Source organism: Polypterus senegalus, chromosome 18 (assembly GCF_016835505.1).
Source record: "Polypterus senegalus isolate Bchr_013 chromosome 18, ASM1683550v1, whole genome shotgun sequence".
Classification (NCBI taxonomy): domain Eukaryota; kingdom Metazoa; phylum Chordata; class Cladistia; order Polypteriformes; family Polypteridae; genus Polypterus; species Polypterus senegalus.
In genome coordinates, this window is record NC_053171.1 from 27,083,281 (window position 1) to 27,096,828 (window position 13,548).

At 43.0% G+C, this 13,548-nt stretch overlaps 1 long non-coding RNA gene across 4 annotated transcripts in view; it reads right to left on the bottom strand.

Moving 5' to 3' along the window:
- Positions 1-2,206: 2,206 nt before the first annotated feature.
- Positions 2,207-13,548, bottom strand: part of LOC120518461 — a 104,457-nt gene continuing 93,115 nt past the window's right edge. For 3 of the 4 annotated variants that reach the window (XR_005631237.1, XR_005631234.1, XR_005631235.1), the window contains 2 exons: positions 4,610-4,793; positions 2,207-4,298 (listed from right to left, as the gene is read on the bottom strand). This is a non-coding gene — a long non-coding RNA (uncharacterized LOC120518461). The remainder of the gene's footprint in view (positions 4,299-4,609; positions 4,794-13,548) is intronic. The other variant, XR_005631236.1, reaches the window with a different exon arrangement.

A 13,548-nucleotide genomic window follows, 5' to 3' on the forward strand; every position in this document is an offset into this window, starting at 1 on the left:
CTGAAGAAGGGGCCTGAGTTGCCTCGAAAGCTTGCATATTGCAATCATTTTAGTTAGCCAATAAAATGTGTCATTTTGCCTGACTTCTCACTACATCGATAAATACAGACAATGGAGGAATAAGAACGGGGGAAACACATTTACATTACATTTAAATGTGCTCACTTAAGCCAACGCCACATTTTGTGACTTCTAGTTGTATTCTACTGTATATCAGATTTGATGACCACTGTCGCCAATCTCATAGCTGCACCATGTCAGTTCAAATGACTGGCAACCGCTGCCGATCTTCCAGAGCAGTGAAGGTTAAGGTTAAGGTTGTGCTTGCCTCTTTTTCTGACAGCCAATAGAGTGCTGCCTGATGAAGCTGGTGCTGTACAAAGAGCTATGGTGAGTTAAGCTGCAATCTCTGCCCCAGTCTGCCATGATGAGTAAAACATGAGACATCACACAGACAAGTGTTTCTTACAACTACAATACAAGACAACCTATTTTTTTGCATAGTGTACTTCCCTCAGTGCAGGCACAGAGTACTGTGAACAATTCTCTGTTAAAATACAAATAAAGTTTGTCAACTTACCTAATTAACATCATTCTGGACAAAAAATGTCAAACGCCAATCAGACAGCCTTGGTGTCACAATCACCCCTAATCCATTAACACCTGTGTTTGGTGGACTCCCAGATTGACTTAAAATGTGGAAGGACAAAGAAACTGTAATTGCCTTTACTTCACTATTAGCACGTAGACTTATCTCGCTCAACTGGAAGAATCCTCTCCCACCACTGTTACGTCAGTGGGTAACTGATGTTATATGCTACTAGGGGGTTTCCCCCTGCTCGCTTCACTCACCAGCCACTTCACGTCTCTGCCGCTCGTGTTGTGTCACCCCAAGGAGATGCAGTCATTCCTCCGAAACCCCCTCTTAAATGGTAATACAATGGGAAACAAATAGTTTTTTTTTACCTTTAATAGTTTGCTGCTGCTGCTGTGTCACGTGATCTGCATCTCGCACAGTGCTTTGAACATTTAAAAGCTGGTACAGCAGCTGTCCTACTCTTTATCTTTTGTTTCCAGCCCCAGGCATGGTTAAATGTCTTTGCACAAATTCTCGTCTTGAGGGACATGAGTTCTTGATATTTTTTTAGGTTCTAATTTTAAAACAGAATAGGAATCTGAAAATCTAACAACATCAAATTAACGTTCAATAAATTCTGAAAAGAATGATACCAAACATATATATGTAGGTTTTAAAATAAGCCAGATTTAAAATGTGACATAAAAATGTCACAGTTTCACTTTTAGGCTTATGATTTTATATATATAGACATTTGAAATTGGAAAAAAATCTAATTCCCTTTTAGAGGACCTGTTCGAAATGTAAAAACCTGGCAGGATCTAATCAATAACATTTTAGAATAAGCATTTGTATTGGGGGAGAAAGACTTGTTTCCCTCTTTACTGGTCCAAAACACACACGTTCCTTAAATCCTCGTCGCTGCATTATATGCATTGAACATCAGAATGAGCATTCATTGGTTGTCTGCTCTCATGCACACAGAGCCCACCTCTGTGAATAAAGATTTTATCGGAGCGAGTTGCAGATTACTTGGATTGAGTCACTGACCATGTCACAGTATGCAACTGGCTTCACAAGAGTGCACCACCAACTGCCTCTGACTCACTAAGATTGTGTAAATTGTGAACGGGACCCGGACACAGACAGACGGACATCGTAGTTCGCCCAACACACGTTTATTATTTACAATATTTACAGTAAATGTAATTTCCCCAAAGTCCAGGCCTCACAGTCACCAAATGCCTCTTCGTCTGGCCGCCTCCAGTCCTCTCTCCAGCGCCGTCCTTCTTCCACCCGACTTCCGCTCTCGAATGAAGGGAGGCGGCCCTTTTATCACACCCCGGATGGGCTCCAGCTGCTTCCCGGCATTCCTCCGCAGACACACCCCAGTGTGGCGGAAGTGCCGGCTGCGCACCCGGAAGCCCTCCGGGTGTCCCCTGACTTCTGCCCCCCAGTACTCCCTGGTGTGGTGGAAGTACTGGGGTCCAGGGTTCCCAAGGCATTGGGGCATCCCCTGGCGGTGGCCACGGACCCCTACAGGGCTTCCAAGCCCCTTACCCGAGGCCACCAACAAAACCAAGGCGGTCGCCCCCTCGTGGTCGGGAGGAGGCACCAGCCCTCCTCCGATCCTTTCGGGCTCCACCCCCAGCCGCCCGTGACAAAATGAAGGCTACAACTGAAAATTGCTGGGAAAGTCACCTTATGTGACATAGCCTTTAGTAGCCTTTTTATTTTACAAAATCAAGTGTTACAAGTCAATGATACAGACTTGATCATCATGAGTAAAGAACGCTAAACCAAACAGAACTACACATGACTAGTTAATTTATGCTTAGCTACTATGAACTTGCATCAAAGCCACTATCAATTAGACAGATATTCGCAGGACTAGAGAGTCTTCAGAATCTTCTTAAACACAGTGAGGGAGTCAGCATTTCGGATGGAGGTAGGCAGCTCATTCCACCATGTAAAGATGCTGGGTTGAGATTTGATGCCACGCGAGGTGGTATCATCAAACGCCGTTCATTAGCAGATCTGAGTGGATGAGAAGAAGCACAGGGCCCCATGAATGCCTCCATATACTGTACATTGGTGGTGACCAAATAACTACTCTGTAGACAAGCATGAAGAATCTGAAAATGTGTGCTGCTTCAGGAAGCCAGTGTAGTGACCAGAAATGAAGAATAACATGAGCTCATATCAGTTGGTTGAACACAAGACATGTCTACATTTTGAATTATCTGCAGTCATTTGGAAAGGCATGCAGGTACCCCTACTGGTAAAGAGTCCAGAAGTGACAAGACCAATGCCCAGACTGGAGGTTATGCTTCATACTCTGTCAGATACTGCCTGATCTGTGGATGCTACACAGCGTGAATCTAAAAAACTGTTGAAATATGGTCATTAAAGGATAGGTGGTCAATGACCATCACACCAAGGTTGTGTACTGACTTGGCAGGTGTTAGTGTTAATGAACTGTCCTTTAAAGAAACAGTATATTGAATAGACTGGCTGGGATAACAGGCAGTATCATCATTGCCAAGCTGAGCTACAGATGGTATTCCTTCATCTCAGTTGAGAGTCAGTGACACATATAGAGATTCTAGTTTAGACTCTTTGGCCCTCTGGAGAGAACAACAGGCACAGCTGTGTACTATTGGGATAGCACTGACATGAGAATCCATAGGAGTGGATGACAGAGCCTAGTGAGGTTGTGTACAAAGAAAAGAGGAGAGGACCCAGAACTGACCCTTGGAGCACCTGATGCAAGTTTAACATGTATTCTCCTCAGGACACATGGTAGAATCTGCTTGAGAGCTAGGATTCAAACTACTTGAGATTAGACCCAGTGATGCCAAGGTTGGAGCGTGTGCCAACGAAGTTCTGATATTCAACTGTGCCCAAAACAGTAGAAAACTCAAGGTGGGGGTGAGGAAAGATGACACTGCAAGTAGCTCCATTTAGGTGTAGCATGTCAAGAGCAGTCAACACGGACACCTCAGTGGAATGGCCCTTCTTGAAATTGGGCTGGTTAGGATCCATCAATGTATAATGCAGGAAGAAAGAACAGACAAGGTAAAAGGCAGCATGTTCTTAAGTTCTGGATAAAATGGTGAGAAAAGAGACTGGTTTGAGATGGGTCAAGAGTGGGCCTTTTGAGAAGTGGCGTTATTTTAGCCTGTTTCAACATAGTGGGAAAAGTGCCTGTGTGGAATGAGGTGTTGATGATACAGAAAAGAATGAGGGTTAGATAGCTTGTGGGGGATGTGATGGGATAGGGTCAAATGGACAAGTAATTTAGCAACTAGAGACAAGGTTGGAAACATCAAGGGTTGAGAGTGAGGAGAAAGTGGAGACGGTTTGTGCTTTCTTAGGAGGGAACAGAAAAATTAGCAGGGTTGATGAGAACTGACCACTGATGGTAGCCGGCGTTTTGTGAAAATTGTTCATAAAATCATCAGCAGTCAAGGAGGTTGGAGGTGGAAGTGATAGAGGGTTGAGAAGAGAGGATAAAGCAAAGAACAAGCTATGAGTATCAGTTATTGTGATAATCCCGTTCTGGAAGAAACAGCATTGATAGTGGCAGAAGGGAAGGAGGATAAAAGAGATTCATACTTATCTAGATTAGCATTTCCCTTCAGGTGTCCCAACTAGATTGGTGTGTAGACTGTGTAAAGCTTTGGAGAGCCATGTGCAAGAGGGTCTTTTGTTTGCAGCCCTGGAAAAAAAAGGACAGAGATTGTCAAAGAATGAGCACCTATTGAGTACAGCATGTCAGTGGCAGCATCAGTATCAAGTGAAGAGAAGTGGTAAGAAAGAGACAGGACAGGGGAGACTAGGAAAGAGAAATGGGTGGGAGAGAGGGAGCAGAGGAGATGCCAAGAAGGACACAACAGGAGGAATACCAGTGGGAGAAGATGGAAGAAGGAGAGATAACTGAATGAAAAAAATAGTCTGATTTGTGTAGTGGGCTAACAGTTGTGTTTGTGGGGGTGCAGTTCCATGAGAGAACAAAGCCCAGCAGTTTACCAGCTGTGTGAGTTGTTAGGGTGTGAAGCTATCACTTCTTGAAAGTGGAAAAAAAAGTGATGAAATCTGTAGCAGGTGAAGTGTCTAGGTGTGTTATGGATTTCCATGGATCAGAAGTGGGTTGCCGTCACTTGGGCTGGAGGAGAGCAGCACGACCAACTCATTGAGGAATTCTTTAGCAGAACTGGAAGGCAATAGAGAACAAAAATGTGTATGTTAATAAAAGAGGAGACATATGATTGCATGGTACTTGAAGATAACATTGCTGCACGGATTACCCGGGGGCATGAATTTCCAGTTCTTGGAGACGGGCATACCTATCCCACCATCTCTTCCAGTGTAATGAGAAGTATAAGAAAAGTTGAAGCCAGAGGACGTGCTGTTGACATTGCCAAATTAGCACATAAACACTGATGATGCTCAGGACCCTTCACCCAACACAAAGTCACAGGGAGGTGACCCTCTCATCCACCGGATTAAACTCCAACACGCACACAAAACCAAGGAGCCATGAGTAAGCCCACATCTACTCGATACCTCTCACCCTGGGCAACACCAGAGTAGATAAAAGTCCAGCCTTTCTCTAGGAGTTTGGTTCCAGAGCCCATGTTGTGCATTGAGGTGAGCCCAACTATATCTAGACAGCACTTCCCTACCTCCCACACAAGCTCAGGTTCATAATCCGCTACAGATGTCACATTTAATGTCCCTAGTGTCCGCTTCAGCATTATCAGTCTGCCAAAAAACTGGCGGGACCCTGGTTTCCCTTTTCCAGACGTTGTTACTGAGTCCTTGATAAAACTTTCCATAAGGGTTAGTCTGCTCCCTTTCTTGGACTAGTTTTGCCTTGGGTTATCCTACCAGTAGTGACTGCCCTGGACAACATATTGAGCCTCCTAAGATAATTAGGGGTGGAGCCAAGGAGTGGAGGGTGTCCAGTTTGGTGACCTCAAGATTACACTTCTGCTTTTTGAAGATGAAGTGGTCCTCCTGGCTTCATCTGGTTGTGACCTCAGACTTGCACTGGGGTGGATTGCAGCCCATGGTGAAGCACCAGGGTGAAGATCAGCTCTTCCAAGTCTGAGGTCATGGTTCTCAACCTGTAAAGGGTACATTGCCTGTTTTGTGTTCGGCACGAAGTGATCCTTCGAGAGGAAGAGCTTCAAGTATCTCAGTGAGCTTGCTTCGCAGGGTGTCTGGGCTCAGCGGTAGAGATAGGTGAGGAACTCAGATATTCTGGAGTAGCTCAAAGTAGAGCCGCTGCTCCACAACATCAGAAGGAGTCAGTTGAGGCAGTCTGGGCACCTGATAAGGATGCCTTCCGGATGCCTGCCTGGGGAGGTGTTTCGGGCTTGTCCAACTTGGGATAGACCTTGGGGGAGAGCCAGGACATGCTGGAGAGATTATATCTCTTAGCTGGCCTAGGAATACCTTGGTACCCCCCCAGAGGTGTTGGAGGAGATGGCAGGGAAAAGGGAAGCTCAAACTGTTTCTTCTGCAACCTGGACATTGGATAAGCAGCAGCAAATGGATGGATGGATGGATGAATCTTTTCATTGCTCTGTTAACCAAGACCTCCCAGATCTCTGCTGTTCTTTAAGTTAAACTGCCCCAGAAGACTTGCTTTAAGTCTTCTCCTGTCACAATAGTTAGGTTTAGGCAGTTTGGTCTGTCCAAGAGGAACCTGTAACCTAGTGTCCAGCAGATTCTGAAACATCTTGCCTGACCTCACTGTCTTTCTATCATGTTTAGGCATTCCTGGAATCTGCTGGGTCACTTGCTCTCTAGCATCGTTTCATATTCCTTCACAGTACTCATCTGACAATTTCCTGTGCAGGTGGCCCTTGTCTGTTTAAATAATGCGGCACTTGGCACACATTCTGCTCTATGCTGACATGTGTGGGGTCTCTCCTGTTACCACCGTCTCTCTCTCTCTCGTAGGAGTTTTCATCTGTCTTCTACCTTCTGTTTGTACTCCGCCATTTGGTGACATCTTCCCAGACTCTCCCAATGGTATATACAGCTACTGGCATATTAGGTAAAAAGAGTGAGTGGTAAAAGATGGAGGTAGACTAAGAAAAAAAAGAAAGCTTTTAAAAAGCTCATGCAGTTAGTTATAAGTGGGATTTTGTGACTAAAGGACATTACCCCTGAGTGACAAGCTGTGATGAACAACACGGGTTGTGCTCTGACCTCACCCCCACTTGGTCTCCTGCTGGAGCTGAAGTGGAATGGAAAGCTTACCTGTTTGAGAGCAGTTTCTTTCACAACATTTCTGTTCAGCACAAATTGTGCTCTGTCTGCGTAATGAATGTTCATGAGAAAGCTAGAACCTTGCAAATTTATTTTTAATTACAAAAGCCTGAGTCGAGATGAACGCGGCATGCCAGAATTGCATTTACTGGAGCCAAAACCAACCTAATTAATCACAAGCAAGGTCCCCCCTGAGCTGAATTCTGTTTGAAATGGCTCCCTGATTAATGCCTGTCTTGTCGGAATATTAAGGAATGAGTTAAGATGTCACGGTAGAAAACCCCAGGGCCTTTTCTACTCAAAAAAACGACAAAAAGGCGATTCTACCGGTGGACTCTTCTGTTGAGGACTTCAGTTCAAAGTTTTAATCCCACTACTCCTGTGAAGTGCTGTTAGACACAAGCTATTCAAAAGCTCTACAGCCATCCTGCTGTTTGGCTCATCTAGTGGCTGGGAAAACTGGTTGTGTGCTGGATCATCCAGTCTCACTTGTGGACCATTCTGCTGTTGTGAATTGTTTTTCAAAGGCTGTGATGATTATGAAAGCGTAGAGAACTGCTATCTAAACCCACATGTGTGTAACGCCTGTGGAATCCCCTTTTGAAGAGAAGCCTGCTCCTCCTTGAAGAGCATTTGACTGGGAAAGTCCACCTCTGATTTAAGAAGACTTGTCCCATCTGTGCTTCATCTTTGTCAATCAATCAATCAATTAATCAATCAACCAATGACTCTCTGTTTTATAGGCTTATCAGTTGATAGGGTCATTATTGTCATGTGCACAGACTACAGTGAAATTCTTACTTGCATATGTCAATCAACATGCATTGCCATTCTCTGACACCAATACTGGTGAGTAAGCTACCTCACCTTGAAACTTCCATATTCCTTACCTGACATAGTCAGAAAGTATTCAGACCCCATCACTTTCTGCACGCTCTTTTGTGTTGTAGATTTAATTTTAATGGATACATTTGCCAATTATGCCCATCAGTCTACACTCAATAGCCCAAAATGATAAAGTGTAAACGTGTTTTCAGAAAGGTTAACAACTTTATTGAAAACTGAAATCTCTCATTCATATAAGTATTTAGACCTTTTGCTGTGGCACTTCAAATTGTACTCTTCTGTTTTCTTTATTTCTCCTTGAGATGTTTCTAGAACTTGATTGGAGTCCACCTTTTGGACACTGAATTGATTGGACATTGCTGAGAATGGCACACAGCTGTGTATTGACAGTCTCACTTTTCACATTAATGGCTTTCTGGAGTGCATTCAATGACAAAAATCAAGCCACGAAGTCCAAGGAACTCTGTGATCAAATTCTGGTGAGGCATAAATAAGGGCGATGGGACAAAACCAATTTTAAAGCTTTGAATGTTCCCAGGAATGCCATGTCCACAATAATTGTGAAATGGATGAAGTCTGAAACTACCAGGACCCTTCCTGCCAAACTAAGTAGCCACACAAGCATGGCCTTGGTGAGATTGGTGACCAAGAACCCAATGGTTCTGCTGAGATGGGAGGACATGTCGGAAGGAGAACCATCTCAGTAACACTCTTGAGTAAAAGGCTTATGATGGCCCTCTTGGAAATGGTGAAACAGCATACTCTGCGAGCATGAAGAAAAGATTCTCTGGTCTGACAAGAAAAAAAAAAAACTGAACTCTCTGGGCAGAACTCCAAGCACCATATGTTGTGAAGACCAGACCCTGCTCATTACCTGCCTCATACCATCCTTACAGTGAAACATGATGATGGCAGCATCATGCTGTGGGGGTGCTTCTCAATGGTAGGGACAGAGAAACTGGCCAGAATTCAGGGAGAGAAGAATGTAGACAAACACAGAGAGGTACTTGAAGAAAGCCTGCTTCTGAGAGCACGTGACCCTAGACTATAGCAATGGGTTGCCTTTCAGTACTAAAATGATACAACCAACATACAACTCTATGAACAACACTGGAGAAGATTTAGGACAAGTCTCTGAGGGTCCTTGAGTGGCCCAGCCAATTCTATAGCCTTTGCCCCATAGAACATCTGTGAGGGGAGCTGAAGATGGCAGCTTACAGACTCTTCCCATGCAGTCTAATGGAGCTTGAAAAGATCTGCCAGGAAGAAGGGGATCAACTGCCCAAATCCAGTTGTGCAAATCTTGTGGAAACCCGTATAAGATGACTGGAAGCCGGAATTGCTGCCAAAGGGGGCTCCTGCAAAAGTACTCCGTGAATGAGAGATTTCAGTCTTTGATTTTTAATGAAAATTCTGAAAACGTTTTTGTACTTTGTTATTATTGGATGATGAATGTAGATAGTTTGGCAATAATAGTAAATGTATCCTTTAAAATGAAATGCACAACACAATAAGATATGTAGAAAGCCAAGGGGTCTGAGTACTTTGTGAATCCAATGAATACAGCGTCGTTCATTGAATGCACACGGTGTTTTATATGCCGTAGCTAACATGTTAACATTTTAAAGGCTTTAATGGCCCTCTGGAGGGCATATGTTAGTTGCTCACCTCTGTGTAATGCAATCAAAGCCTTTGTTAAGGTCTTGTTATATGCCACTAAGTGAGTAAAGAGATGCACCATGGGTTACTCCCATTCTAAAGTTTCACTGGAGCTTTCAAGATCATATTAATGTTAATGTTGTTAATGTAACAGTAAATGACTACTGGATGCATCTAGGCCTCTTTATCGAAATTAAAGTACAAGTTTACTGTCACGCGTACTGAAGACTGTGACATTTTTAGTTGCACATCTGACCAACGGACATTCTGAGAAGTTCTGTCTCACCTGTGATCCACTTTGCTTTTGACCTCTTTTGTTGATAACCTTATTACACACACACGCACACCATTTTATGCCATTTTTAGGACATGTTGCTAAAGCACTCTCACACAATACATCTTTTTCTAGGGATTTTTAGTCATAGCCTTAATTTACAGAATCTGAGGCTATATCCACACTACTATGTTTTAATTAAAAAAAAGATGTTCTTAAACAAAAACGACTAAAAACACATATGATGTAGCCATTCACCTACACTGGGCATGCACACATCGGTGATAATAGGAAGAGGAAGCGTCCTCTTCGAAGGGATGGTTATGGTGCTGGTATTATGGATGCCAGGTGTGGGTATTGTGTCCCAGCTGGGAAAGATTGAGGTTCCTTCCTTACCTGGCCAGGAGGTAAGCTGCCCATCACATGAAAATTAAGAAAGGTGAAGAATGCCGTACCTTGGCCAGGAGGGCAGCAGGTGATGCACATGTGAAAGTGAGCATGCTTGTGTCCCGGCTGGGCTGGATGGTATGATGGGACGGAGGTACTCCACTCTAACTATTTGCTCCCCTGGGCATTGGTACCTATTCAGACACCCACAGAGTATGCTGGGAATTGTAGCGTTCCACAGGTGTGTTTGAAGTCGTGTCTGGGGTTTGGGGAGGGTTGCAACACTCCCTAGCAGCCGCACCACTCATGGGGTTTACCACAGAACTATAGCAGTCAGTAAATTATTTGCCTTTTATGGAGTTTTCAACCATACGAAATGTAATTTAGATGCATGCAGGAAGGCAACACATCAAGTGCCATGGAAAGCAGCTCTTCTATGTCTACTATATTGAAACAAGAAGGGTGACCAATTGGGAATGAGACATCATAATGAGTAGGATCCACTCATTGAAGGGCCACACAATAAACACAAATCAAGCGTGATTTTCAAAATTCTACATTTTTTCTCATCCACACTAAAGTTTCCAAAAATATATAATTCTGCAGAGTTTTTTTTTTAATGTCTGCATTTTCAGGGGTTAAAACACCAAGGTAGTGTGGACAACGAAGAAATGGAGACTAATGTCTGTATCTTTAAATTAAAACATAGTAGTGTGGATATAGCCTGGACGTCATGTAGCGTGACTAGTTGTATGAGCAAAGTTTAGTTGCAAAAACAGACACTTGCAAGGAGCCTCTGAGCTGAAACAAATACTTTTATGCAGCTTTCTATCTGCTGCTGTTTAGCTGCTGGACAATTTCCAAGAATCTCTCATTGGCCAGAAATCTTTTTCTTATCATTTTTTTTTATTGAGGATATATAATTGGTAACTAAGAAACTGGACCATCTAGGAAAATGTCATCTGCGTCCTTGCTGATGCTAATTGAATTAAATGAGGACTGCATGAACCCACCCAGGCTGTATAATCCTTTGTATTACTTACATTTGCTGCTATTAGTTTTGATGCAAAATGAATATAATTTTTATGCAAAAGCTTATAGTCAGCATCTCTGTCTGATTGGTACTAGCGCACTGAGAAGCTGGCCTGTCCATATCTTATCTTTCTGCCCTCCCTTAAGAGAATGAGAGGACGGTCCTATTGTTGGTAAAACTAGATTGAAGTAAAGATTTGGAAGTAAAGACATTCCCGGTCAATGAAGCACCCTAACATTCGAGGTCCCTAGGGTTGAACGCGCAGCATACAATATGGACAGTGAGACAGATCAAAACATATTTTTTTGCTTTGTGCCCTCCCTCACCATAACCTATCATCTATGGGGGAGCGGTGAAAGCTTTAGATTCATTAAAAATTTCAAACTATGGTTTACAACAGATCTCATTGTTTTTGGGTCCCCTGATACTGAAAACATCGATATCTCGTTGGTGTGTGTGTGTTTGCATATGTTTCACAGCTTCTAGAGCTAAAACAGCTGGAGAAAAACACCAAACTTGAAACTTAAGCCTGTTATGAGATGACCAAGGGCTGATTAGTTTTTGAGCCAAATCGTGCAAGAGAAAGAGGAACTCTAGAGGAACCCTCAAGTATCGTAATTTTGCAATTAATTTTGAATTCTTCTCGTAAATTGCTATCGTAATTACCTATTTTATGACCAGAAAGATCAGCATCAGAGCAGTAAATAATTACTGAAATGTTATAGAGTAGTTCAGGTAACTTGGTTCGTAGGGTGCAAATCCTACTGACGCTCACGTCCAAATTTTTTCTTAAAGGCACCTCATTCATAGCCAAGTATCACGTTGCATTTGTACTTCCATTTTCACAAAGAAAGCCCCCTGTTCATCCTTACATTTGCATACATTGTAGGCTCTACCGTGTCTATGGACTCACTGAATGCAAGCCACTTCAATTGCGGATTGCTCCTTCCACAAATTGCCACCTTTTAGGTTCTCATTTCCCATTAAATAATAATAATAATAATAATAATAATACATTTTATTTATATAGCGCCTTTCCCATGCTCAAGGCACTTACAGAATATAAGAAAGAATGGCAGGGTCTACAGTATATAGCATTGTACAAACCAAATAAATAAAGAAGATTAAGGCAGTAAATTCAGAGAAAGCCTAACAGACACCATAATTGATGGTCCAGCACACACACACACACAGGTTACATGAACATCTCGACAGAGAGGTAAACTGAGAGAAGGGGAATGAAGTCAAGTAGAGTTAAACACCTTCCTGAACAGATGAGTTTTGAGTTGTTTTTTAAAAGAATTCATGGAGTCAGCTGACCTGATTAATTTCGACAGGTCATTCCAGAGTCTGGACGCTATACAGCTGAAGGCCCTGCTGTCACCCATGGAGTGTAGATTAGTGGGGGGCACAACAAGATTGCCAGAATCGGAGGACCTTAGTGGGCGGGCAGGCACATAGTGATGGATTAGGTCACTGATGTAGTTTAGCGCGAGGTTATTTAAGGCTTTGTAGGTTATTAGTAGGATTTTATATTCGATTCTGTAAGACACGGTGGAGCCAGTGAAGACAGAGCAGGATGGGTGTGATGTGCTCGTTGCTGCTGGTTCGAGTGAGGACTCTTGCAGCCAAGTTTTGAATAAGCTGGAGCTGTGATATAAGATTAGAAGGGGTACCTGCCAGCAGCGAGTTACAATAATCGATGCGGGATGTGATAAAAGCTTGAACAAGTTTTTCAGCATTAGAAAAGGAGAGGAAGGAATGAACACGGGATACATTACGGAGGTGGAGGTATGAAAGTCTGTTAATGTGATTTATGTGGGCAGAATAAGAAAGGGAGGAATCAAAAATGACACCAAGATTCTTTGCAGTAGGGGCAGGTCTGATGAGATCACCGCCAAGATGGACTGGGAAGGAGCTTATTTTATTAAGTTGCATTTTAGTCCCAATTTGCAGGAGTTCAGTTTTGTTGCAGTTTAATTTTAAAGAGTTCTGCTCCGTCCAGGTTTTAATTGTCAGGCAGATGCTCACAGCGTACTTTGTATTCCAAGTCCTGTGAAAACATTGCAAAGCAATTTCAGGTGAGCTTATAAACTTTTGTTTTTTTTAGAATATGAAAATAAATAAAACATTGATAGTTTTCAGATTATCTTATAATCCCTTTTTATTGCATGTACTGAAAAATATGAGTGATTACTAGTGATATTTTCCTGTGATTATACAAATGTGGAGAGAGACAGAGATTCACACCTGGGTGCCAGTGTTCAATGGCATCACCTGTGGTGGTAATAGGGGGTCTTTTTGTAAAAAAAACAAAGAAAAATAGTGCAATGATCTGGCTGGGGATTCCCAGGACCACTTTGGGGTGAACAGCTACTGGACACTGTGTTTTTCTGAAGGAGCAGTGTGTTATGCTAATGAAACATGTCAGTGAAGTTGAGGAAGGTGGAGAGGAGGAGGTGCTGACTGGAAACATGGAAGGAGTAG